Genomic DNA, 27,056 nt, shown 5'->3' with positions numbered 1-27,056 from the left:
AGTACTCCAGTTTTGGACAATAAATACATTTTGTGATGATCCTAGATTGAGTCCTTTGAAGCCAAGAGGAACAAAAATTGTCAACTGAATCTCCCAGCCCCCAGTACACAGATGGAGTCTCAGCCATTGATATGATTTGGCTGTGTCTCCACCCAAATCTCATCTTGAATTGTAGCTCCCACAATTGCCACGTGTTGTGGGAGAGACCAGGTGAGAGAGGTAAGCGAATCATGGGGGTAGGTCCTTCATGTGCTGTTCTCACGATAGTTAATAAGTCTCACCAGATCTGATGCTTTTATAAAGGGAAGTTTCCTGCACAAGTTCTCTCTCTTCCTGGCCGCCATGTAAGATGTGCCTCTCGCCTTCCACCATCATTGTGAGGCCTCCCCAGCCATGAGGAACGGTGAGTGCATTAAACCTCATTTCCTTTATAAATTACCCAGTTGCAGGTATGTTTTTATCAGCTGCGTGAAACAGACTAGTACAGCCATAGAGGAGAAAAGCTCCTGAAGCCCCAGGCAGCTTGAGGCCCTGGTACGAGGCTGCTCTTTGGAGCTATGATGGTTAATAGCCTGGACAATGGAGCCAGGTGGCCAGGGTTCAAGTCCTGGCTATACCAATTACTCACCATGTCTTAGGTAAGCTACTTAACCTGTCAGTCCCACAGTTTCCTCAACATTCAAATGAAAATAATAATAGTGCCTACCTCACTGATTTCTTATAAAGAGTGAGAAAGGCTCTCTGAATAGATTTTGACACATGGTACATGCTCAAAGATGTTAGCTGTACTTCCCTGATGATACTTCCCTCTGAGCCAGAGAACATGAGAATCCAGTTTAGTCAGGGGAAGTGTGAGAGTGACTGATATGTCTGTCTCCAAAGATAGACATTGCCAACTGACAGTCATTCTCCATCCTGCTGCATCTGGAAGCAGCCTCAAAGTCTTCCTCAACATTGGTCTCCAAGAAAACAATCATCTAAAACAATCGCTTTCTGGGAATTCTCCCAAGTATTGCCATTGTCCCCAAGACAGAGAATTTTGCCTCTTCTATGAGGATCTTCTCTTCCGCTGATCTAACTCCCTGAGGCTTCTTCAATCTTGCAAGTGATGTTGGTTGGCTCACTCTGCCTGGACCTGTATGTCACCCTAGAAGCCCAGTCCATTCTGACAGCCATTCCACCCTCTCCAAACACATGTGATTTAGAAAAGTTTGGCCTATGTTTATATTGGCTGCAACTCAGACAATTTGGAGAAAAATCTTTTGGTGTCAGAAGATGACCAACCTATTTTTCTAATGGCACCTTCACATGGAACAAGACAATTCCTTATATTCTTCAGAGTACCTGTTTCTCTCAGTTGCTGCCACCCCAGTAAATGGCAATCTGTCCATCTTTTGGTTCGAGAGAGCAAAGTCTCTTAGTCTTGGAGTCCTCATACTTCCTGCTTTAAAAACATACTACAAAGCAACAGTAATCAAAACTGTATGTATTGACATGAAGACAAATATCTAGGTCAATGAAACGGAATAGAGAACCTAGAAATAAACCCTTATGTATATGACTGAAATATTTTTGACAAAGGTGCCTGGACTACACAATGGGAAAAGGACAGTCCCAAATGGTGTTTGGAAAACTGAATATCCACAAGCAAAAATGAAGTTAGACCCCTACCTCATGCCATATACAAAAATCAGCTGAAAATGAATTAAAGACCTAAATGTGAGACCTAAAACTATACAACTCCTAGTAGAAAACATAATGGAAAAGCTTCAGGACATTGGATTTTGTAATGATTTCTTATATGCGACACAAAAAGCACAGACAACAAAAGAAAAACTAGACAAATGAAACTACATCAAACTAAAAACTTATGCTTATCAAAGGAAACAATCAACAGAATGAAAAGGCAACTTACTAAATAGGATAAAATATTTGCAAGACATATATTGGATAAAGCGTTAAAATCCAGAAAATTATAAAGAACTTCCCCAACTTAACAGCAACAAAAATCCAAATAACCTGATTAAAAAATGGGCAAAGGGCCTGAAGAGACAATTCTCCAAAGAAGTTATACAAATGGCTAATGAGCATATGAAAAGATGCTGAACATCACTCATCCTAAAAGAAATGCAAATCAAAACCACAATGAGGTGTCACTGCACAAAGCCATTAAAATGCCCACTATCAAGTAAACAGAAATAGTAAGTGTTGAAAAGACATGAAGAAATTGTCACCCTTGTATACACTTGGTGAGAATATAAAATGCCACAAACATTACAGAAAACAGTATGGAGGTTTCTCAAAAAGCTACAGAGAATTATCATATGATCTAGCAATCTCGCTCCTAGCTACATATCTGAAAGAATTTGAAGAAGTATCTCAAAGAGATACTTGCACACCCAGTGAAGCGTCATTTACAATAGTCAAGAGGTGTAAGCAACCCAAATGTCCATTGATAGATGAACGGATAATGGATAAAGAAAACATGGTATATCCACACAATGGACTATGATGCATTCTTGAAAAAGAAGGAAATCCTGTCATATGAGATTACACGGATGAACCTCAAGGGCATTAAGCAAAGTGAAATAAGCCAGTCATAGAAGGACAAATACTGTGTGAATCCACACATTCAAAGTATCTAAAGCAGTCAAGATCACAGAACCAGAAAGTGAGAAGATGGTTGCCAAGATCAGAGGGTTAGGGGAAGGAGAATTAGTTTTTAATGGGTATAAACTTTTAGTATTGCAAGATGAAGAGGTCCTAGAGGTTTGTTACACAACAATGTGAGTGGACTTAATGCTACTTAACTGCACACTTATAAATGGTTAAGAAGCTAGGCACAGTGGTGTACATCTGTAGGCCCAGCTACTTGGGAGATTGAGACAGGAGAATAACTTGAGCACAAGAGTTAGAAGCCAGCTTGGACAACACAGTGAAACCTTGTTTCTCAAAAAAAAAAAAAAAAAAAAAAAAAAAAAAAAAAATCATTAAAATGGTAAATTTAAAGTTACATGTTTTTTTTTAAACACAATTTTTAAAAGTTGAAATATTTTAAAAATCTTCCCACTACCCTAAACGCTTCTCTCTTTCGTCACATACTGCACTTAATCCAGTAGCAAATCCTGGTGCGTCTTTCAAGACGTAGCGCAAATCCAACCACTTTTCATCACCTCCACCTTGGCCATGGGCACTCTAGCCCCACGCTCTAATCCAAGTTCTCTTCTTTCTCACCTGGTTTCCTTCAGTAACTTCTTGCTAAGCTCCTCACTTCCACTGAAGTCCCCTCCGATCTGTTTACAGCATTCTTGGTGAAAGAGATATCTGAATATATCCTGTCTCTGTCCAAAACCTTCAATGCTTCCCATTTCACTCAGAAGCCAGAATCCATGCAAAGGTTTCCAAGGCCCTGAGTGATCCACCCCATCCCCAGCCTATGTTCCGTACACATGCTAAGCCCACTTTGACTTCTGGGCCTGTGCACTTGCTGCCAGGGCTGCCAAGAAGGGGTCAGGGCCTGGTGAAAAAAGAAATGAGGGATACCCCAGCAAAGACACAGCAGCTAAAAGAAAAAGAAATCTTTCCATAGGATTTGCCTTGAGCTTGCCGGACTGTGGGGCCCTACCTTTTGCAACAGCTCTGCTGCACCCAACCTCCTGTATGCTCAGCCGTCTTGCTGGCTGTTCACCTGTGTGGCTTTCTCTCTCTGCAGATATTTGCGTATTTCACAACCTTCTCTTTCATCAGATCTCTGTTTAAATGTCTCCCCTTCAGAGAGGCCAGCCCTGATCATCATATATAGACTAGAATATCATGCATCTCCTCCTGCTTCCCTATCTCCACAAATTCCCCCTCCTCCTGGTCCTGTTTAACTTTACTCAGGGGCATTTCTCATCACCTGCCTGCTCTTCTGCTGTAGGTTCCCTGAGGGTGGGAACTCTGGTTCACTGCTGTTACTGAGTGCCTTGAATAGTGCTTGACAGGTAGTAAGAGCTGAGCAGGCATCTGTTGAATTAACCAGTGAGTGAATGAGAGTAGAACAGGTGGAAAAGACAGATTCAGCTCCAGAAAAAGTCAGCTCAGTCATAGAAAGCAGACAGACTGGAATGATGCTATGCCTGTCTATTTTGTGTGCTGTGAACCCCAGAATCTTAGAGAAAGGTTTTCAGTTAAATGCAGCTGCAGAGAATTAGCCAGCACGATGCCACCAGCTTGGTGGGTGGCGAAATAAGACCCTCCTGGTGTCATGGTATTAAAGACAGTCATGTGAATATCACCACAACAAATGGCTTTCCAGAAGGATTGAACAATTATTAATTGCCTTTGGTATATAATCTGTGTTTAGAAAGGCTTTCTCCTCTCTCCTCATGCATTCGTGACAAAGTGCCCAGGCGGCAGATCACTAAGTTCATTTCCTGCTCCCATTCATCTTTTTTATTTCCAACTTGAGGAGCTGAACCTGCTGCTCTCCCTCTGCAGTGATAACTTATAACCGAACTACTGTTGATCTCTCACATTAATGAAACCTCACTTTATTTCTCTCAAGAATGGTATGGTAGGGCTGTTAAACAGCAAGTGTGACGAAATAGGGGCTGTATTTAGAGTGGGAAGTGGAGCCCCAGTTCCCCGACCAGCAGTGAGTGTTAGCTTCTTAAGCACCCGTGGAGAATGTAACCAAGATGCCAGGAACAGCACAGCACATGCAAGGCACTTTGCAATGCCTGACTTTGACTTCTCTCTCAAGTCAGGACAAACTGTTCATTAAAAGGCCAAACTCTGTTCTTAGCCCAAAGGTGAGGAGAACAGGATGTGTCCTTTCCAACTAACCAGCAGGAGAGAAGAAGACTATCTTGCCCCTGTCCGTGCCAGACAAAGTTCTCCATGACTTGGAGACATTTTTATATAGAATGAAGAAGAAGGCATTCAACAAGAAGTGCTCAATGCCAAAAAACAAACAAACAAACAAACAAAAAAACAAAAAAACCCACATATGGAGATGGGTTAAATCACTTTTCTGAAAGATTTGACTTCAGGTGCCTGAGATGACAGAGACCAGGATCTCCCCTGCCAGTCTAGTCCAGAACCTACCCAGAACCAACCTGGGTAAGAAAGATCGACCATTTTGGAGATAGAAATCCATCACACAATCACGTGTGTCCCCAGGGTTTCAAGTCCTACAAGAAATCCCATCTGATATGGTTTGGCTGTGTCCCCACCCAAATCTCAGCTTGAACTGCGGCTCCCACAATCCCCACGTGTCATGGGAAGGACCAGGTGGGAGGTAATTGAATCATAGGGGTGGGACCTCCCCATGATGTTCTCATGATAGTGAATAAGTCTCAAGATCTGATGGTTTTATAAAAGGGCAGTTCCCCTGCACACGCTCTCTTGCCTGCTGCCATGTAAGACATGCCTTTGTTCCTTCCTTCCACCATGATTGGGAGGCCTCCCCAGACTTATAGAACTGTGAGTCCATTTTTCTTTTTAAACAAATTACCCAGTCTTGGACATTTCTTCATAGCAGTATGAAAAGGGACTAATACTTCATCTCAACAAAGACCAGAACAGTTCATACTTAATGGATCAGCTGGTAGGAAAAACGAGATCCATTCCTCAGTCCCAGTCTAATGCTCCAGGCAGAGATGAATCTGGTAACCAGGGTTCCAAGAGAAACCCAGTGCAGCAGCAAGAAAATGGACTTTGGCATCAGAACATCTGGGATTAAATTCCTAGCGCTCTGCCTTCTAGCTATGTGACTTGAGCATAGTTACTACACCTCTCTGTACCTCATTTTCTCAAAGCACCACTGCATAAGACACATACAGGATATCAATACCCAAAGACACAAAGAATGTTTATAAAGTACTTATTAGTTGCCCACTTCCATGTACTTAATATGCTATACCTCATTTTATCTTGACAGTGACTCTAGGAGGCACATTCTCTCATTTCTCCCTTTCTATAAATGAGGAACTAAGGCTCACGATTCAACAACTTGCCTCAAATTACATAGCAAGGGAGAGGCAAAGTTAGTATTAAAACATAGGCCCATGTAATGCTAAAGACAGTTTTCACCTATGACATTCAAGATCTGTGCTTTCCAATAGGAAGGCCATCAGCCAAACGCAGCTATTTAAATTTTAAAAAACAGTACTTAAGAACTCAGTTCTACAGCTTCACTAGCTGCAGTTCAAGCGCTCAATGGTCACCTTATGGAGTACCATCTATTTGGCTTCCTTATTGGACCGTGCAGTTATGGAACACTTCTATCATTACAGAGAGGTCTATTACACAGCGTTGGTCTAGTCCTTCTCTACCATGTAAGATATGATCCTTTACACAAGTAAAGAACACCAAAAGTTAAGCTTAGTTTCATGGTCACTTGCTTCTGCCTTGACAGCAAAGACATAAGTGTGGGTCACCAGGCTGTGGTCATGAGCATCACCATGGGGTGGATGCCCACTCAGCTGTCCACTGAGATGGGCAGAGGCTGCTCTTCTGCCTTCCCTTGGTGACCTTCTCTTGATGGCCTCTCTTGTGTACGGAACACCACTTTGGGCTGCAGTTTCCTAAAATTGTTTTCATCTACATACAAGCTGCCCATGCCACCCTCAAGAATGTGGCAGAACGTCCCCCCTCGAATCTGCCTTGCCCCCTCTGCCTCACCCTCTTCCTCCTGGTCCTCACACCTGGGTTTTCCTGCCCAGTTTCTCTGGCCTCCCTTACCTCTTTCTGTGTACTGTGATTTTCAAACTGAGGTGAAACTCAGTTTTACTTTTAAACTGAGGAGTTTTAAACTGAATTTTAAACTGAGGTAATAAATCATTTTTAAAGTCATGTTCAGTGTATTCATGATGTTGTAGAAACACCACCTCTGTCTAGTTACAAAACATTCCCATGACTTCAAAGAGAAACCCAGATCTATAAGTAGGCCCTCCTTCCCACCCCTGCCACTCATCTACCTTGTGTTTCTATGACTTTACCTACTCTAGATATTCCTTTTTATGGCTGTATAACATTCCATTGCAAGGATGGATCACAATTTGTTTATCCATTCATGAATTGTTGGACTCCCTTATACTTTAATTAGCTGAAACAACCAGAAGTGGGAAGAACCTAGTTACCACTATGTTACCAGAGATAGTTAATGCCAGAATCTGTCTCCAGAATTGTTTTTCCAGAATAACCATCCAGCATTTTAGGAAGGCACGTTGGCACCCATCAGGAATCTCCATGCTGATCACTTCCTTAGGGTTTCACTAATTAAATTTTTTCTCACATTATTCAAAGAGTAATTTCTATAACGGTTAAGAGTTCTTATGGGGTATTATTAAAAGCTTTTCTTTCTTAAAAGTGTGTAATATGTTGGCTTAAACAAGTTTCTGGACTGCAAATCTTCAAAATATCTTTACTATGTCAAATGTGCATTGTACATTTAAGGAAGCAATTGTAGTTTGCAATGTATCTTAAATGTTCCCAAGAGAGCACAAAGCATAAACCTGTGTGTGTGTGTGTTTGTGTGCGTGCACGTGCGTGTGTGTCGGGAGGGCCTATCTCTCAGTTCTTATGTTTTCAGAACTAGTTTGGAAAAGTTATTCTATATTAATATCTAAATCCTTTTCAGGTCCACAAACTAGGGAGAATTAGAGCGTCCACATATTTTGGAGATTGAAGTACTTCTGCCAGGCTTAAAATAGGCACATTTGGAATCATAAGTTAAATATCTTAAATGCATTTAAATGCAAATTATTTCTGAATTAATCATCTAAGCTATATAAAGCATCATGAGTTTGAATTGCAGTCAAATGGTAACAACTCATAACTTACAGCACAATATCCATTTGAAAATATTTTAATCCTTTAGCACTTCATAGCACACAAGTTTAAGGACCTCAAAGGCAGTGAGTCACAAAAAAGAAAAAAGTATCTTTGAGAAATGCACATTCTAGCATATATCCTCAGTCTATGTATTAGCACTAAAAATATGTGCTTAAGTGTGCCGTATAGTTGAAAATTGTGTTTCTGAATAATATCTACATAATTTTCAATAAAAATAAACTTGCAGTAAATTATCTAGATCTGAAGGTACCAAAGACAAATGGCCTTTGCTGGAATTAGTTTTCCCTCAGGAGTAAGGAAATAGAATTTGTCTTTTACAATGAGGAAAAAAAAATTAAAAAAAAAAAAAAAAAAACCACCACCACCACATAGAATAAAAAATGAGCATTGGCAAGTTCCTCTAGAACCGTGTTACTGGCCACTTCTCAGAATTTGGGTCAGGGATAGGAGGGGGGCCCGGCTAGGCAGAGCCCTGACATGCCACGATTCCAGCTGAAAATCCAGTGAGTGAAAACATGATTTGGTTAGATCAAGGCTCACGTGATACGACTTTCAAAGCTCATAGCAACACTCTATGGTGGATTTTATTATTTTCATTTTGCACCAGGGCTTCCCTGCAGTGACACTATTGGCACTTGGAGCTGGGTCATTCTCTGTGGCAGGGGCTGACCTGTGCATTAGAGGGTGTTTCCCAGCAAACCAACTGTTTATGTATGCATATATGTACTTTTTTGAGACTGGGTCTCACTCTGTTACCCAGGCTGGAATGCCGTTATACAATCATAGTTCACTGCAGCCTTGAACTCCCAGGCTCAAGTTATCCTCCCACCTTAGCCTCCCATGTAGCTAGGATTATAGGTGCATACCATCACACCATGCTAATTTATGTATCTGTTTATTTATTTTGTAGAGATGGGATCTCTATGTTGCCCAGGATGGTATCGAACTCCTGGCCTCAAGCAGTCCTCTTGCTTAGGCCTCCCAAGGCACTGGGATTACAGGCATGAGCCACGGTGCCTGGCCCAAACCAAGCAGTTAACAGAGCCAGTGTGTGGAGCTGGGGCTCTGGAGGGGAGGAGGTGGGTTTGTCATTTGGTTCTTTCACTGTCAACTACCATGTGACATTTTTCCAAACACTTCCCTAAGCTTAGTTTCTCCATATGCAAAGTGGACAAAAACAATCTCTACCTTTAAGGTCCTTAGGAGTATAGGCTCCAGAGGGGCTGGGGGTAGGGCTACAAATGTGTTTTGTTCAATCTAACATCCCTTGTGCCTAGAACAATGCCCCTGACATGGCAGGGGAGACTTAATTTCTAAGTGATCATTCAGGAAACACACTCACGCCACACCTGACCACCATCGGTGTGCAGTCAAGTCCAGCTGTTGTTGTTTAGCGTCGGTTGTACTGGAGCAGGAATCTGGACTTGGAGCTGCTTAGGTCCAACCTCAAGGGGTTTCACTCTCCCTACTTACCCTGCGTTATCAATTACCCTCCATCTAATCACACATCCCCTCCAGTGGACAAAAGGGCCTTGGGGCAGGTGGCTATTTGGGGCCTGCTTCTTGCTAAGCAACAAATGCAAAGTAGCTCTGTGCCCAGGACTGCACCTAACAGGAATAAAAATCAAGTGGCCAGCTGTTTTCTGACACTCACTCATTCTGCAGAAAATCATCCCCACAAAGCACCTAGGAGACATACATGAAAAAAAGGAAGATTTGAAAGAGGCTGGGGCACTCCCACTCTGGAAGGAAAACATATCAGAGAAACCAGTTTTGCCACACACTGCCTGTGAGCTTTCAGAGCTAGAATCCAGGGTTGCCCCTGCAGAGTTACTTCTCCCTCTGGCCGTCACCCTATTTGAAGCCAGCAGAAGAGGGGAGCCCCTTGGACACTGTGCTGGCCATGTTATCCGTCCCCGCTTTCCAGAGATGACAATAGCTGGGGTCGAAGGTTAAGATCATCCATCACTTAGCACTATGTGACCTTAGACAAGTTCCTAACCCACTCTGTGTCTCTGTTACCTCATCTATACAAGGGGTGTGGTGGTAGGTAGAATAACGTCCCCCAAAGACGCCCACATCCTAATGTCTGGAAACTTTGACTATGTTAGGTTACATGGTAAAGAGGATTAGTGTTGTGAACTAGATAAATTTAAATTAAAGGATTCTGGATTATGCAGGTGGGCCCAATGGACTCGTATGGGTCCTTATAAAGGAAAGAGGGCCGGGGAAGAGAGAACAGGAAAGATGTGAGCGTGAAAGGAGCTACTGCCATTGCCGGCTGTGAAGACGAAGGAAGGAGTCATGAGCTGAAGAATGCAGGTGGCCCCCAAAAGCTGGAAAAGGCAGGAGAAAGATGCTCCCCTTCAGAAGGAGCCAGCTCTGCCCACAGCTTGGTTTTAGCCCAGTGAGAACGATGTTGGACTTCTGACCTAAACAACTGTAAGATAAAAATTGTGTTGTTTTAAGCCACCAAGGCTGCAGTAATTTGTTTGGGCAGAAATAGAAAACTAATACAGGTACCTACTTGTTGAGTCAGCACAAGGATTGGTGAGATAGCATCTGTAAAGGACCAGCCAAGCCTGCAAGCGCTGCTTATGATCATCAACGTTGCTGTGGCTGTTACTGTGTTACAGGCTAAGGGTCTGCTTCACGCTTAGCCTGGGAGTAAAACAGACCCCTAGGATAGCTCAGGCCTGTGCAATGGTCCTAAGGGGGAAAACTGCTGGGAAAGAAAAACAATTTTGTCTCGTATATTTGCACATTTCCCCTTTCCTGCAAAGATTTTCTAGTCATTATTTTACTTGGGAAGTGGGGTACAGACAACCTCAAGGGACCTAAAGCTGCCCCTGCCACCAATCTGCAAAAGTGGGTTCACACTGAGCTCCATGAAAACGCTCCCTGGGGAGCCTGTCCCAGCCTGGACTTAGTTCATCTCTAGGTCAGAAAACATCACCATCATTTCAGGGGGACACATTTTTGCCTTTCCTTGGAAATATCCAGAAAAGGGGAAACTTATAAACTTCCTTTAATGCATAAACTATGATAGTCTCAAAAGCTCTTAAAATTAGATATCAAAAGGACTGGCGCTACCAGTTCCTAAATATGAGGGTTTGTGTTAGCTTGTTCTTACATTGCTGTAAAAAAATACCCAAGAGTGGGTCATTTATAAAACACACAGGTTTAATTGGTTCACGGTTCTGCAGGCTGTATAGGAAGCATGGTGCTGGCATCTGCTCAGTTGCTGGGGAAGCCTCAGGAAACTTATAATCATGGTCGAATGCAAAGGGGATGCAGGCGTACAACATGGCAAAGGCAGGAGCAAAGTGTGTGTGGGAAGGGAGGTACCACACTTTTTTTTTTTTTTTTTGAGTCCTGCTGTTGCCCAGGCTAGAGCGCAGCTGGCATGATCTTGGCTCACTGCAACCTCCGCCTCCCGGGTTCAAGTGATTCTCCTGCCTCAGCCTCCCTAGTAGCTGGGATTACAGGCGTGCACCATCACGCTTGGCTAATTTTTGTATTTTTAGTAGAGACAGGGTTTTGCCATGGTGGCCAGGTTGGTCTTGAACTCCTGACCTCAAGTGATCTGCCCACCTCAGCTTCCCAAGGTGCTCAGGTTACAGGCAGAAGCCACTGCGCCCAGCCATTTTTTTTTTTTTTTTTTTAAGTTCAAGGGTGCAAGTGCAGGGTTGTTACATAGGCAAACTTGTGTCATGGGGGTTTGTTGTAAACATTTATTTAATCACCCAGGTATTAAGCCTAGTACCCATTAGTTATTTTTCCTGATTCTTTCCCTTCTCCTACCCTCTACCCTCTGAAAAGCCCTCCTTGTGTCCATGTGTTCTCATCATTTAGCTCCCACTTATAAGTGAGAACACGCGGTATTTGGTTTTCTGTTTCTGTGTCACATTCTTTTATAAACATCCAGATCTCATGTGAAATAGCTGAGCAAGAACTTGGTCGCCAAGGGGATGACACTGAGCCTTTCATGAGGGGTCCACCCCCACAATTCAATCACCTCCCACCAGGCCCCACTTCTAGCACTGGGGATCACATTTCAATATAAGATATGGAGGGAACAAACATCTAACCCATACCAGGGTTTATCTAGTCCAGGGTTGGCAAGCTTTTTCTGTAGAAGGGAAGAGTAAGTCCTTTTGGCTTGGTAGGTCACACTCTGACAACTATTCAACTCTGCGGCTACAGGGTGGAAGAGGCCACAGAGAAAATGCAATGAGTGGGTGAAGCCGGAGTGGGCCCGCAGGCCACAGTTTGCAGACCCCATACTTCTAATCTAACTACATAGAGTAACAATCCCTCTATGCTCTTCTTGAAGGCACTCATCAGTTCCTGCTGGAACACATCAACCGTCAGGGGACTCACTGCTGCACAGGATGGCCACTCCATGCATGATCTATGCTTGTTAACATGCAATTATCCTCACCCCGATCCTGACTCCATCAGGAAGTACAATCAAAAGTGAATCCAAAATTTTTCTCCCATCTATTCCCTCGGAGAGCCCTGAACCTAGCAGATTTGGCAACATACAGATGCTTTTTCTGTGGCTGACCTTCAGTAGGAAGGCAACTTTCCATCACCCCAGGGTACCAGCATGCCAAGATCCAACCTACACAGTTAAACTGAATTGTTCATAGAAGAGAGGGAAGTGAGGATGGGTGGGGAGGATGGAGAAAGGGACTATTATAAAAAGGGGGCCGCGATGTGCAAGTTATCTAGAATGTGACCTTCTTATTCATTTCCATGTGTCTTCCCTGTTCCAATCCTAGCACCAGGCCTTGTTCTGGGCATTTGCTCCAGTTTAGAGAGCTGGGAGAAGGTCAGAGCCTGAGGAAGATGAAGGCATGCGGACAAAGAGAGCAACCATTCTGGATGGAAATGGTATTTCCAAGATGTCTTTTGGCATATGCTTGGTTCACATTCCAAACAAAGAATTCACAGTTTTGCCTTCCTTCTGTCTCAGGGCCTGGATTTCCTGGCTAACCCAAAATTATGCCATCCACATTGTGGCATTCCCAAGAAACACTTGTTTTCTCAGTTTGATATCCTCTGGAATAGCTTTTTTTTTTCTTTTTTCTTTTTTGAGACAGAGTCTCGCTCTGTCACCAGACTAGAGTGCAGTGGCGTAATCTTGGCTCACTGCAACCTCCACCTCCTGGGTTCAAACGATTCTCCTGCCTCAGCCTCTCAAGTAGCTGGGACTACAGGCGCTTGCCACCACACCCAGTTAATTTTTGTATTTTTAGTAGAGACGGGGTTTTCGCCATGTTTGCCAGGCTGGTCTCAAACTCCTGACCTCAGGTGATCTGCCAGCCTTGGCCTCCCAAAGTGCTGGGATTACAGGCATGAGCCACCGTGCCGGCCTGGGACAGCTTTCTAAAAATAATCCCAGATTTGGGAATAGGGAGTGAAGAGGATTGCGGGGCTGGTCACAGAGGGAACACACAGTATGATCTAGAACTTCTTCCACATCGACTTGCAGCCTACCTCAGCAAGAGAAAGATACTTCACGCAGGCCTGCCTGTGCCTGCTTTCCCAAGTTAACACATCCATTTTCTAAATATATTTCCTTTTTATTTGGGAGCTGAAACAGCCCTGCTAATTACCAGAGCCTCACATCACAGGAGATAAGAAACACTGAACAGGAACTAATGTGACTTTAGTGGAGTTCATGATTAGGTTCTGCAATAAAAACCCAAAAGGAATAGAAAATGCATTCACGACTGATTGCGAAATGCCAGCTGCCCATTTTTCTCAGCCTTTCTGACCGCTGCTCAAGACCTCTGTAGTGGGTCTACCCCTTTTATATGCGTATTCCTCAGGTATTAATGATCCACTGAAGGGGGACACGATCAATTTCAGAAGAGCACAGGGCTCTCCTCCCAGCATCTTATTGTCAAACATTGACAATACAGTCACAAGAATGTTTTACGTGCTAAGCCATCATTTAACGACGATGCGACTCTCCAGTTTGCTTTGACTCTAGTCCAGCTTCTGGCACACTGAACACGGCCCAGTTCGGTCCCACATGCAGAAACAGGAATGAGTATTCCTGAGTTAGAGAGTATAAGAGAGTCCCTCATCATGGGCCTGCAGACCTTCCAACATGATTCCAGAAAAGATGGACTTTACTTAAAGGAGCCCATTATGCAACCATCTGCACCTTTGGAAGAAAGAAAAATAATATGGAAACGATCCCTTTTGCTACCTAATGCCTCACTGTGAAAAAAGATAAGCCTTCTGGATAATAAAAATCTTAAAACGGATACCAATCAAACAAATCAACAGCTAACAGCTCTGGCCAACTGTGTTTAATAAATTTTGAGATAGACCACTGATAAACCCCTGTAGAAGAAAAAAAAAAACCTCTAAGTTTAAAATTTTAAAAGAGAATATTTACTTAGCATGGAAATTATGCCAGACTAAATGGGGAGAACCAGTCAGCGCACAAAATGCTCCCCACCCCTCCACATGTGAATTTAAAAATAAAGGTTTTCTGGTTTACTATGTGTAGAAGGAAGCTTGAAGTCCGAGCTCCAGGGAAAGCAAGGTTTTATCTTTGATCTCTTTCCCCCAGTGCCCGGTAGATAGTGGGGTCTCAACAAATGAATGCGTTTTTGAATTAATTTCTATTTCATGACAATTTGAATGTTATTATTGACTTGCTCAAATAAATCTTATCTTCTTGAAATGCAAATTGGATGTCACTCCCTTGCTGAAAACCCTCTGAGGCTGAGGCTTCCTTAGAGTAAAATCTAAGCACCTCATCCTGCCCTAGCGAGGCCCGGTATGGCCTGACCTCCTCCCACAGTTCCCCATTCCTGCTACTCTTTTCATCCCAAGGTATATTTAATATCTTCACTATGAGTTTGGACTAATCCCATTCACTATCCAGGTCTTCCTGGGTGAAAACTGCATCTATCTGATGTGCGTCACTCTGGCTTCGAAGACCCAGAGACAGAACTCACTGCCTCCCATTCATCCCCCGCATGTCAACCGGATCAGTCCCTGTAAAATCCAAATCTGATATGTCACTTTCAGCCTAAAATCCTCCATCATCTCTCCCTTTCACCCAGGAGTCTCATGTCTAAGCTCACTCCTTAGCATGTGAGTCCCACCTTCACCTCTAATCAAGCACCCCCCACGGCCCCACCCTCCTCTGCCCTAAACTGCACACACTCCCCTGGAGGTGCCGTAAGTGTTTTCTTCTCTCAGCTGTCCTCACGGCACCCTTCCTGCCCCATCCACGTCTCTGTGCCCTGGCTTCCTTCTCATTCTTGAGAACTTGCTTTGACCTCATGTCCTCTGGAAGGCTGAACCTGTAACATGACCCTCCTCACATAATACAGTCAATTGCTGTAAATCATTGCCCCAGCTAGCGTGTGGACTTTACAAGAACAGAAATAGTGCCCCTTTGTTGTGGTGCCCCAGAGATGAAGACAGACTTCTTGACTATCCAAGCCTGATGAATAATGAGCGAACAAACCATGCAATAATTTTAGACCCTCCGAGTGGCCAATGCCATGCAAGGAGCCAGCAGAGCACGGCCCTGAGGACATGTGGGGACGGTCCTGTGCATGGTGGGATGTGGAACAGCATCCCTGACCCACCAGATGCCAATAACAGCCCCACTTGTGACAACTAAAAACATCTACAGACACTGCCAGGCATCTATGAGGGGACCAAAGCACCCGTGGTTGAAAACAGCTGTCAGGGGTATGTGAGAGGTAAGAACAGCACTCATTCCCGCCCTCAGGAGACTTTCCATCTGGCCTCCCTTTTCATCCCCCTCCCAGGAGGGCCTTCCTGGACCAAGCAGTGTCTCTCACCACCCTCTATGTCTTTTATCGGCTCTGTGTCTATTCCCAGCACTTGCGACCACCGGATTGTCACATACTCACTAATGCCTGTAGATGGACAGAGTTCCATGAAGCAGGGACTTGGTGGTTGTTTGCTGCTGTATCCACAGCACTGTGAAATAGTGGCTAACACAAGTTGGGCGCTGATCAATGTCCTTTGACTGGAATCGACCCCCAGGTTGAGCTGAATCCCTTTCTGGAGGAGCTGCCGAGTCTGCGCTGCCTGGCGTGGACGCCGGCTCTATGGTCCCCAGCTGCTGAGCCTGCGCTGCCTGGCGTGGACGCCGGCTCTATGGTCCCCAGCTGCTGAGTCTGCGCTGCCTGGCGTGGACGCCGGCTCTATGGTCCCCAGCTGCTTCCCTGTTTTCCTCCAGTTCTCTAGACTGGAAAAGAAGACTCAGCTGGCCAAAAAGCATGCCCCCCACGTGCGTTTTACCCGGGGGATTTGCTCACAGGTTCTCCCTATTTCACATCCGGAGCAGTCACGCATCTGCTCCAAATAAACAGGAACCAGTGGGCAGGCAAGAATTGAGCTGGGTAACGTGGAGGTTGGCTGACTTCCCAGCATGGGATGATGACACGGGGCACATGTGCCTTTATTCCCTGATCATAGGGACCACCAGCTTCCAACCTGCCCCAGGGGAACTCAGTCCCCATCACAACATTATTCCCCAGGTATTTCCTGGGAGGCCGAAGGCTGGCTTCACAAGGGCCCCCTGATCAATGTCAGCTTCCATACCATGTGCCAACTGCTGCTGCCTCCACCCTTATCAGGGCCACTGGGGGAAATGTCACCACAGCGACCCATCCCTAGCAACCAGCACTTCCCATGCCACAGGGCTGCAGGTGTCAGAAGAGGCCTCTCTTTCCAACTGTGTAATCCTTGGCCACCTGTTCCCATAGCCATGGTGCTTAAATCCGGTTTCTAACCCAATTGTTTGTGATCAATTTAATTAGCTTCTGGCCCTCACTTTCAATCTTACAGAGTCTTTCATAAAACATGACCTCAATCGTTTCCCGTTCTCGAACCCAAGGGTCTTCAACTCACTTCAGGGTCCCGGCGTAGGAGGATCAACCTGTCTGCATCCCCTCTTTCACTCCTCTGTCTTCCAGTCCACACCTCTAACCAGCGTAGGAGGATCAACCTGTCCGGATCCCCTCTTTGCCTCCTCTCTCTTCCAGTCCACACCTCTAATACACTTCTTCTAACCCCTTCTCATTTTTACCAAATAAAAATAAATATCTTTATGCCAATTGCTGAAGGCACATACATGGCCAGTGGGTGGTGGGAGCTGGAATGGATGTCCCCCACCCCGCCCCTGCATGTGGGGATCTGGTCCCAGAGTGTCAGTCACAATGCTCGTCATTGAGGGATAGTTACATAGCCAGGGAATCTCAAGTCCTGGGAGTCTGAGCAGTTGCCCAGTTATTTAACTTGTTCCCTGTAAATTCGCTGGGCAGCTGGTCTGGACAAAATGGGTCTAAGGCTCTCCCAGTCCCAACGTATTGTGATGCTTCAGCACCTTGGGAAAGAAAATGCTGCCAAGTAATTTGAAGAATCAGCATGATGAAGTAGACTTGGTTGTAGTTAGACAACTAAAACAGAAAAAAAGAAAAAAAAATGTAGCCATCGTACCATTTATTCATTCCATGGATGTCTGCTAAGCCTCGAGTGTGGGCCAGGCGCCGCAGGTGCAAAGCCCAGTGTGGGGGTGGAGGAGAGAAAATTAAGGAATGTGGGGTTCTCCCACCTGCCAAGATTCAAGTTGAACCTCTTCTGAGGAGTTTGTGCTAATGAAGTTCAGAGAAAAATATGTTTCCATAGCCCTGAGTGAGGAAGCAGCTTTGCTTAGTGGACCAAATAAATAATCAGTCAGAAGCAACTCAGCGGTGTAATCCAGGTATGTGGCTGCTGCCGCAAGGTCGTTTAACCTCTTCATGCCTCAGTTTCGCCAGCTGCACCTGACAGATAAGGCCGGGTTGTAATAAAATGAAGTGGTTGGAAATATGAAGAGACGAACTGGAAAAAGTCAGGTGGAGGTGCTCAGAGGTGCAGGGGTAGGGAGGGGCTGCAAAGAAACCTCGAATTATTTTTTCACAAGCAGTCAGAAGACAAGCGTTCGTTTATTGAATTCTATTTCTCTGAATTCCTATTTTTAAGCGTTTTGTGTCAAAGGAGGCATTAGAAAGCAGCCTCAGATGTTTGCTCAGAGTCAAGCAGTTGGGAGAAATGAGATCTTTGACTTTTATTATGCGTTAGAAACTCCTGCATTATCTCGCTTGATATTCAAACACACCTAGCTGGTTAGTATCATATTAATTCCTAATTATGAACGAACTGGGGTATAGACAAGTAACACAGCAGTTCTCAAACTGGGCTTCACAATGGAAAAACTTGGAGAATTATATAAACATACTGACACCTGGTCACACTCTGCGACATCCTGATTTAATTGGTTTGGAGTGCAGCTTGGGCATTCAGGTTTTCAAAGCTCCCCAGATGATTCTAAGGGCAACAAAGTTCAAGAACCACAAATGCCTTGTTCAAGGTCACAGATCTACTAAGGCAGATAAAGCTGGTTCTGCCGACCCCAACACTAATTTCCCGCTATCGGGAATTACATCAGCCTGTTCCAGCTCCAATCTTCTGAGGACATCTTCATCTCTGGCTGAGAAACAAGCAAACATGCAGTAACATGGCATTTAACAGTCATCCAAAGTGCAGACAGGATGCAGCAAGGAAGCCTGGGACAAATTTACCTGGCTCTCAGGTGCCACTAATGAAACAAAAAGAAAACAGTTTGGAAGAGCTGGAATTGGATGGAGAGGGCTTTCAAACGGCACACCGGAGCACCAGGAGGAATAAGCACACTTGAGGCACGTGTTACCCTGCAAGAACTGTAATGAAACTGGTTCAAAGCAGGTCAGCTGCCATGATGTTAACACCCAGGAGTGTGAGTATTTACACCTGTGTTCCTCCAACTACAGTGAGCCTCAGGATTACCTGCAGGGCTTGCTAAAACCCAGATGTAGAGACCCACCCCGAGAGTTTCTGATCCAGCAGGCCTGGGAAAGGACCTAACAATTTACATCTCTAACAAGTTCCCAGGTGATGCTGTTAGTCCAGGGTCACAGTTTGAAGCTGCCCAGTGAGATGATTCCCTTTTACACAGAGTTACTGACATTCAACTGTTTACCTGCTAGCTGCTGCCTCACAAGTGCTTTCAACTCCATTTTACCTGCAGGGATCTTAAACTATGAAACCCATATGTGGCAGGCTGGCTCCCAATTCCAGAGCACTTACTAAGTGACTGGGCTGAGGGATAAACACTCACTAACTATAACACTTTTAGGAGATGATACTGTAATCTCACCCTCGTTCTAAAAAGGAGAAAACAGAGGCTGAGAAGTAACTTGCTAAAGGTGTCAGAGTATTAGAATGAACCATGAAATTGCCAGTGTTCACCTTTTTTCCACCTGTAAGAATGGCAATTTCATATGGTTCGTGTGATAGGAGAGTCAAGATTCTTCCCTCCAAAGATCTGGCTCCAAAGCCTGGGCTTTTAACCCAAATTCTGTGTTTTGTCCCACTCAGGGCTCTTATCTAGGCCACATGTGTGTTACTGATTGACGGGACCACAATGATGAGAGAAGTTAAAATCACAGGTTTGAAAACACACTCCCCTAGGTGTGACCTGTTACCTGCCTTTGGGTAGCTAAGCTTCTCACTGACAGGCTCTCACTTGGAATAAAATTGCACTCCAGCAATCCCACTACTGGGTATCTACACAGAGGAAACGAAGTTATTCTACAAAAAAGATACTTGCACAACATGTTTATAGCAGCACAATTTGCAATTGCAAAAATATGAAACTAGCCCCAATGCCCATCAATCAATGAGTGAATAAAGAAACTGTGGTGTGTGTGTGTACGTATATATATGGTAGAACACTACTCAGCCATAAAAAGGAGTGAATTAATGGCATTTGCAACAACCTGGGATGGGATTGAAGACTCTTATTCTAAGTGAAGTAACTCAGGAATGGAAAACCAAACTGTATGTTCTCACTCATAATTGGGAGCTAAGTTGTGAGGATGCAAAGGCAAAAGAATGATACAGTGGACTTTGGGGACTTGGCAGGGGGAAAGGGTGGGAAGGGAATGAGGAATAAAAGGCTACAAACTGCGTTCAGTGTACGCTGCTCGGGTGATGGGTGCACCAAAATCTTACAAACCACCACTAAAGAACTTACTGATGTAACCAAATACCACCCTGTTTCCCAAAAACCTATGGAATTAAAAAAAAATTACACTCATGACATGACAATGTGGTAGATGAAAACAACCACTCCAGCGCTCGGCTAGCGGACTTCCCTGTACCAGGAAGCTGGAAAAACTAAAAACTATGTTGACCCAGCTCTCTTGCAGCTAGAATCCTGCTTATGGCCTAGGTTCTTCCTGCAGATGCACCAGCGTGAGACTGGATGGAAGTGAGTGGCAGAAGGCCACAGCTGTGCTTTGCAGATCAGAGGTTCTGAGCATGGCAGAGCCACCTGTCTCTTTTAGGTAGCCAAAGCCGAGCTGCCACATCCAGTTGTGAGCGTCAGAGCAAAGTGGCAGGAAGAGACAGCAGCAACATTGACTCTTTGCTATGGCTGAAATGCCTGTCCCTGCCAAAACTCTTGTTGTAATGTAACAGCCAATGTAATGGTACTGGGAGGTGGAGGCCTTTAGAGGTGATTACAGCATGTGTGTTCCACCCTCATGGGTAGGTTTAATGTCTTAATTTAAAACGCTTTCAGGAATAGGTGCTGTCTTTTGGCCCTTCCACTTTCTGCCATATGAGAATTCAGCCTTCCTCTCCTCTGGAGGGTGCAGGGTGCAAGGCACCATCTTGGAAGAAGAGAATGGCCTTACAAGACACCAAACCTACTAGTGTCTTGACCTTGGATTGTCCAGCCTCTAGAAATGACAGCCAATAAGTTTCCCTTCTTTATAAATACCCAGGCTTGGATATTATGTTATAGCAGTACAAAATGGACTATGACACTTCTCTCTAAAAGTGGTTCTCAAATGGAAACCAGTTTGCCCCTCATAGGACAACTGGCAATATCTGCAGACATTTCTGATTGTCAAGATTAGGTGGGGTGGGGGTGCTACTGGCATCTAGTGGGTAGAGGTCATTGGTGCTGCTAAGCCTCCTACAATTCACAGAATAGCCCCTCATAACAAAGAATCATCCAGTGTCAAATTTCAATAGTGCCACTGTTAAAAAACCTTACCCTAGAATAGTTCATATATGGGTATTTCCTGTAGCAACACCTTATCTGGCCTTGTAAGCTAGGTTACTTGGCATTTTGGGCAATCCTACTGGCTACCTGTACTCTTTAATAAATCTCTTCCTTTGTAAGCTAGTTGGAGGTGATTTTGTTGACTGCCACCAAGAACCCTGGCTAAGAAAGGTAGCCATGGGGGAGACCAGAGTAGAGGACAAAGAAGACTTATGTAGCATGTCCCTACTAGTGAGGGCTGGGGTCCTTTCCAAGTTCAAGTCTAATCAGGTGTCGCACAATCCCATCAAGGTAACATGTGCATCATTTGTTCATAACATGGACATTATAATAACCAGGTTAATCACTTTAATAACTCTCTAATCTGGGTACATCTGTATCTCCCAATCATCTTATAAGCACGGATATTATGATATACCTATTTCCACATGACAGCTGCATGTTTCACTTTCATGTATTTTCTGCCAAATTGTCATGGAGATATAGATGGGTTAGAATTGGGGTAGAGCCACCTTAATGAAAAAAAATACATGAGCGAGGATACCTCTGACTGCCAGTTGTGTTTCAATTTTATGACAACATTCTTGACCACAAATTCAAAATTTGACTAAGAAATTGGCTCGAAAAAGAGCAAGTTATATAGTATAAAATGTGAGCAAATACTCAGAAGGTGGTGGTAAGGTCCTGTCCGTGTTCTGAGGCCAGGAACACAGGTGGTTCCTGTTACCTGTTCTAGAATTGAGTGTGATAGATGTATCAAGGTTATCTTTACGAAGATGAGCTGAGACCATCATCGGAGTATTTGGCGTGGAGCCTTGGCACACTGTAAATGTTCAAGACATGCTCACCCCAACGTTAATAGTAAAAATGCATCTAGGGAACCTGTTTAGCCCTCATCTAACTCATCAGTGAAGACAAGATAACCATTTTCATAGGTTTGTATATGTCAGGGATCTAGGGAATTCTTGGGCACTTAATAGATGCGCAATAAAGTTAGTTTTGCCTCTTTTTCCATATGCTCCTCTCTTCTCCCACCCAGTTCTGACATTCCCAGTTATCTGAGCATCTCCCACTGGACAACAGATCAGTGTGAAGGTCTCCTGCCAAGGACACCTGCCTGCTACCATGATCCTGGCCCTGCTTCCTGTTTTGCCTTGCACCTCCTGCAGAGCCTATCCCAACTCCCTTCCCCGTCTTTCCCCGACCCCACCTGCCTAACAGATGGTCTCCCACTCCACTCCTGTCATCCCATATTGGCAAATTTGCAGCCAGTAGATCATATTCGCAGTGTGAGGGAATCATTACCACCTGCTAATATTTTTATAGAATTTCATAAACTTGGTCATTCATGAATCATTTACAGTACTTTATTCCAATGAAGAGTTCACAAATCACTCAAATGCTGGCAAAATGCATAATAATGAGTAATATTTCAGGAGGCTTTGCATTAGTATGTCAGCTTCCAATACTGCAAGAGATAAATTATTTTGCCAGGTGCTACTTTGGGTCAGAAGCTTGGGAAGTTCTTCTGGGGGCTGGGGCAGGGAGGAGTGGCAAGATGGCAGTGGGTCATGGAAATGGATGATTTTTAAAAAGTAATAGATCACTCAGCCAGTCAAACTCCCTTCCCAGCCCCAGTAAGCAGAGTTCCTAAGAAAGGAGCTAAAGAATTTACAGATCAGATCTAAAATCTAGTTGGGATAAAATAGGAAGAGTGTTTCTTAGCGACTGAAAATGCAGGGCTTTGGAGCTGAAAAGAAACGGATATGGATCCCAAATCCAACACATGCCAGCTGTGAGACCTTGAAAAAGTTGTTTAACAGTTATTTGCTTATCTGTAAAATGGTGTTAACACCTACTTCTTAAGTCTGTTGTGTGAAATGGATTAAATAAGAGAACGTATACAATGTGTTTAGCACAATATCTGCCATGCAGTGTTCAATAAACAGCAGCTTCAATGGTGATGCATTTCAGGGGCCCAAGGACAAATGTATTCCAGATTATTTCTTATCATACAAATCCCTGAGGTTTAGATCAAAATGTTTCTTGTTGGATTGGGAAAATGTTAATACATTAACACATACTTGCATGTGAGTAGCACTTAACATTAAACAATAGAAACATCGGCGCTATTATGATGGCAACACATTCACCCGCAGGCTCTCTCCTTTTTAAACTTGCAAGACTAGAAACTAAAATGTGGGGATTTGGAGACCTCACATTCTACTCTTTGAAGAACCTCATTTGCTACCAACAATGTTGACTACCATGAACACCATGGATCTAGCTATACTACTAAAATAGTAACTTATTCTTAAATAGGCACTTAAAATGAACTGAAATTGCAACATTCCTGTGCCCAAAGTAGACCAACATGAGAGTAACCCAGTTCTCATTGTCTAAAAATAGGAGAACCACAGAGTGATCGGGGCTCTTCCTCAAACATGCTTCTTCAAGGAAGAAGCTTCCGCAAGTGTAAGAAGCTTCAGCGAGGGTATCATGAAAACAGGACAATGACTGAACTGAAGGGCATGAGGCATGGAGGGAAATGGCATCAGAAAGTAGGCCCTCATGAGCCCACTGAAGAGTGCACTCCTAATGACTGGGTCCTACTCTGCCAGTCATAAGTAACGCAAGTACTTGTGTAAGAAACTGCATTCCCACTAAATACCAGCAGCCTTTCCAATGAGGGTACATGACCCTGTGCCAGTGTTATCAACAAGCCATGTTATAAACAAGGCACAACTTCCTGGCATGTCACATACCCACAGAAGAGAGCAATTCAAGCCAGTTTACTTTGAAACAAAGAACAAGAATAAAAGATACATGAAAGCAAGGAACCCAGTGTGTCTTGTTGCTACTATATCCCCCTACTACCTTGAAGGGTGTCCCTCACCCTATAAATACTGAATTAAACGTATGTAGAATGAATGAATTGCTCAATCAATCAATATGCTATGAAGTAGACTATAAAAGTATAGTAAAAACTCAAGATTATTCAAGGAAAGTTCGTGCTGGAGATGAGAAATTGGGCTATAACTTGGAGTCCTTTGGGTTTTCACTTACCTTTCTTCACTTTTAATATAATTGATTACTGTTACTCATGTAGGAAGATTATATGGTGCTTACTATGTTTCTGGCATTTTCTAAATGCTTGATATGTATTAGTTCATTTAATCCTTATGAAATCCTATGAGATCATCATTATTATTATTCCCATTTTCCAGGTTAAGAAGCCAAGGCAGACACCTTGCCAAGTTCCCACACCTAGTATATGACAGCCATGATTTGAATGCAGCCAATCTGACTGTGTGCAAAATCTATGCTTTTAACTACTGTAATATTATGTGGCCTCAGTTTCTAAAAAGTATGAGAAGCTCCAAGCTGCAGCCCAAGCTCTATTTGATTAGCTGTGTCGCAATTACTAGTTAGCCAAAACTAGTAATTTCATTTTTTATAATCCCCCGAAGCGTTAGCTCTATTCACACTTTATAGACAAGAATCCCAAATCAGGGAGGGTAAGAGTGTTGCTCAAGTTCCCACAGCTCAGTACGCAGCAGCACTGAGATCTGAATGGAGGATCTCAGACCCTGTATTAGTCCGTTCTCATGCTGCTAATAAAGACATACCCGGGACTGGGTAATTTATAAAGGACAGAGGTTCAGTGAATTCACAGTTCTACATGGCTGGGAAGGCCTCAAAGTCATGGCAGAAAATGAAGGAAGAACAAAGAGACCTCTTACGTGGTGGGCAAGAGAGCATGTGTAGGGGAACTCCCATTCATAAAACCATCAGTCCTCATGAGACTTATTCACTACCACGAGAACAGCACAGGAAAGACTCACCCCCATGATTCAATTACCTCCCACTGGGCTCCTCCCATGACATGTGGGAATTGTCAGAGCTACATTTCCAGATGAGATTCGGGTGGGGCCACAGCTAAACCATATCAGACCCCAGAGCTCTTGATCACTCTGCTAAGAAATTATGAAATTTATTGTATCTTTCCTTAGTTCCTTGTGCCCGAACTTTCTTGGAGACTCCCATGATGGGCATGGAGAGAGAAGAGGACATGTATCCATAGTCAGTTGCTGGTTGTTCCTACAGCAGCTGGACACCAATAGCTGCCAGGTCACCTCTGGTTACTGTCAAGGCCAGGTGGAACTGGGTATTTCTGAGGGCACCAACATTCAATTTATACAACTACCCGATTCCCCCTTGGGTATAAGGTGGGACACATAGCTCACTCTTCAGTTCTCCTTGACAGGGGATTCTCCCAGCAAATGCTCAGAAAAGTCTTTGGCAAGTCTTCTGAGATGGAAATCTGGAAGGCACCTGCATCCTCCCAGGGCCCGAGACCCTTGAACACATGGCCCAGCCAAGGTTCTGCTGGAGGGTGGCGACTTTACTACCTACCATCACGCTACTGCTCTATGTCTGTCCGGCACCTTATGCCTCCAATGCCCTTATAGTATCTTCTCACTGCAAACTCACAATAATGCATTTAAGTAGGTAAGAAAACCAAAGAAATCAATCACTTCCAAATACAACCATTAACACATTGATTTTTCTTTATCATTTTTCTTAAACATATACACCTCATGATATGTGCAAATACTCCATTGGTAATGAGGATACCATATGTGTCTGTATGTCATTTTCATTCAATATCTTGAATCTTTCCCAGATAACTACAACTTCTTCAAAAGCATTTTAAATGGCTCAACTGCCTTGCAAAATCTGCTACAATTTAACTACTCCTTTATTGCTGAATATTTAGCAATTTTTTTCACCCCGAGGACCATGTCTTGCTAATTATATCAGGTCTTGGGGTTTATACCTCTTCCAGCTCTAGATCATCAAACTGGTCTCTGGAAAGCCAAAGTTGCCCTAAGGGTTCTGATCTCCTCTGAGGGGTCCCCAGGGTCTCCATTCTGGTCTCTGGTACCCAAAGTCTGATGCAGGCCTGGAGGGCTCTGTTGATGAGATAAAGACCCCCCACTGTTACCCTGTCAGGGTTCAACTCCATCCACTTCAGCTCCCACAGAAACACCCTAAAGCCATGCAGTCCCGGGTTTGATGAGGCACAGAAATAATGAGCTCAGTGGGAAGAAAATAATCTTTGAAAGCCACATTTCTGCACACAGGGTGGGCATGGGAGGGATACTCACTTGATAAACAGCGATTACTTCTCTGTCTAAGGTCCGTGTCACGGAGACGCTCCCTGTGTTCTCATTGATTCTGAAAATTCCTTTAGGCTCTTGATCCACTCCCTTTCCAGTGAGCCGGAATTTGGACCTTTCTGGCCTGTCACTGTCGACTACCTGGTCAGAAAAACAGAGAGACATTTAAAACTGTCTGAACAACACAGAGAAAGCACATTGCAAACATACTTCGTGACAAATTCACTAATCACAGGTGCCAGCACAAAGGTACCTGGTGAACACAGATTCGACTAAAGTAAAAGCACCAGAAATAGCATCATTGCCTAACGCCTTTCATTCTAATATCCACATCTTTGCAGCTGTCAGCTAAGGAAGCCTACCAGCACTCTGGCGACATATAGCGATGGATCAAGGAAAGCAATAACGCCAGTTCAGTCAAAATTGGACATTTACATTATTTTTAACTCCACCAAACATATTTTTAAAAAAATTTATCTGCAAACAAAACAAAAAAGGTAATGGAAACCATTTGCTGGGCACTCATTGATCAAGATTCTAGGTATTTACATATATCCATAATCCACAGTGTCACCTGCCCTTTCACTTCTACTAAGTACTAGACATGGTGCAGAGGAAGCCCTTTGTCTCATCAGAAAAGGTTTATACATATACATAGATACATACACACATCCATTTAGGGGGCTTCTTTATGTAATAGGTATATAACCCCTAAATATTATATATATTAACCCCCTATATATTAAATATATGTATCTATATTATATATAGACATACCTCAATTAGGGGTTCATATATATGAAACCCCTAAACACTATATATAATATATATTAAACCCCTATATATTATATATATTAAACCTCTAT

The 27,056-nt window shown here is 43.8% G+C and overlaps 1 protein-coding gene across 1 annotated transcript in view; it reads right to left on the bottom strand.

The window, feature by feature from the left end:
* Positions 1–26,328, bottom strand: part of CDH13 (cadherin 13) — a 643,409-nt gene extending 617,081 nt beyond the window's left edge. The window contains exon 1 of the mRNA XM_011970562.1: positions 26,179–26,328. The gene's annotated coding sequence lies outside the window, so the exon portion shown is untranslated. The remainder of the gene's footprint in view (positions 1–26,178) is intronic.
* Between the last annotated feature and the right edge of the window lie 728 nt (positions 26,329–27,056).

This window comes from Mandrillus leucophaeus, unplaced genomic scaffold, assembly GCF_000951045.1.
Source record: "Mandrillus leucophaeus isolate KB7577 unplaced genomic scaffold, Mleu.le_1.0 Scaffold10, whole genome shotgun sequence".
Lineage (NCBI taxonomy): Eukaryota > Metazoa > Chordata > Mammalia > Primates > Cercopithecidae > Mandrillus > Mandrillus leucophaeus.
Note: the sequence above shows the minus strand (reverse complement) of the source record. Positions and strands in the feature narration are given on the sequence as shown.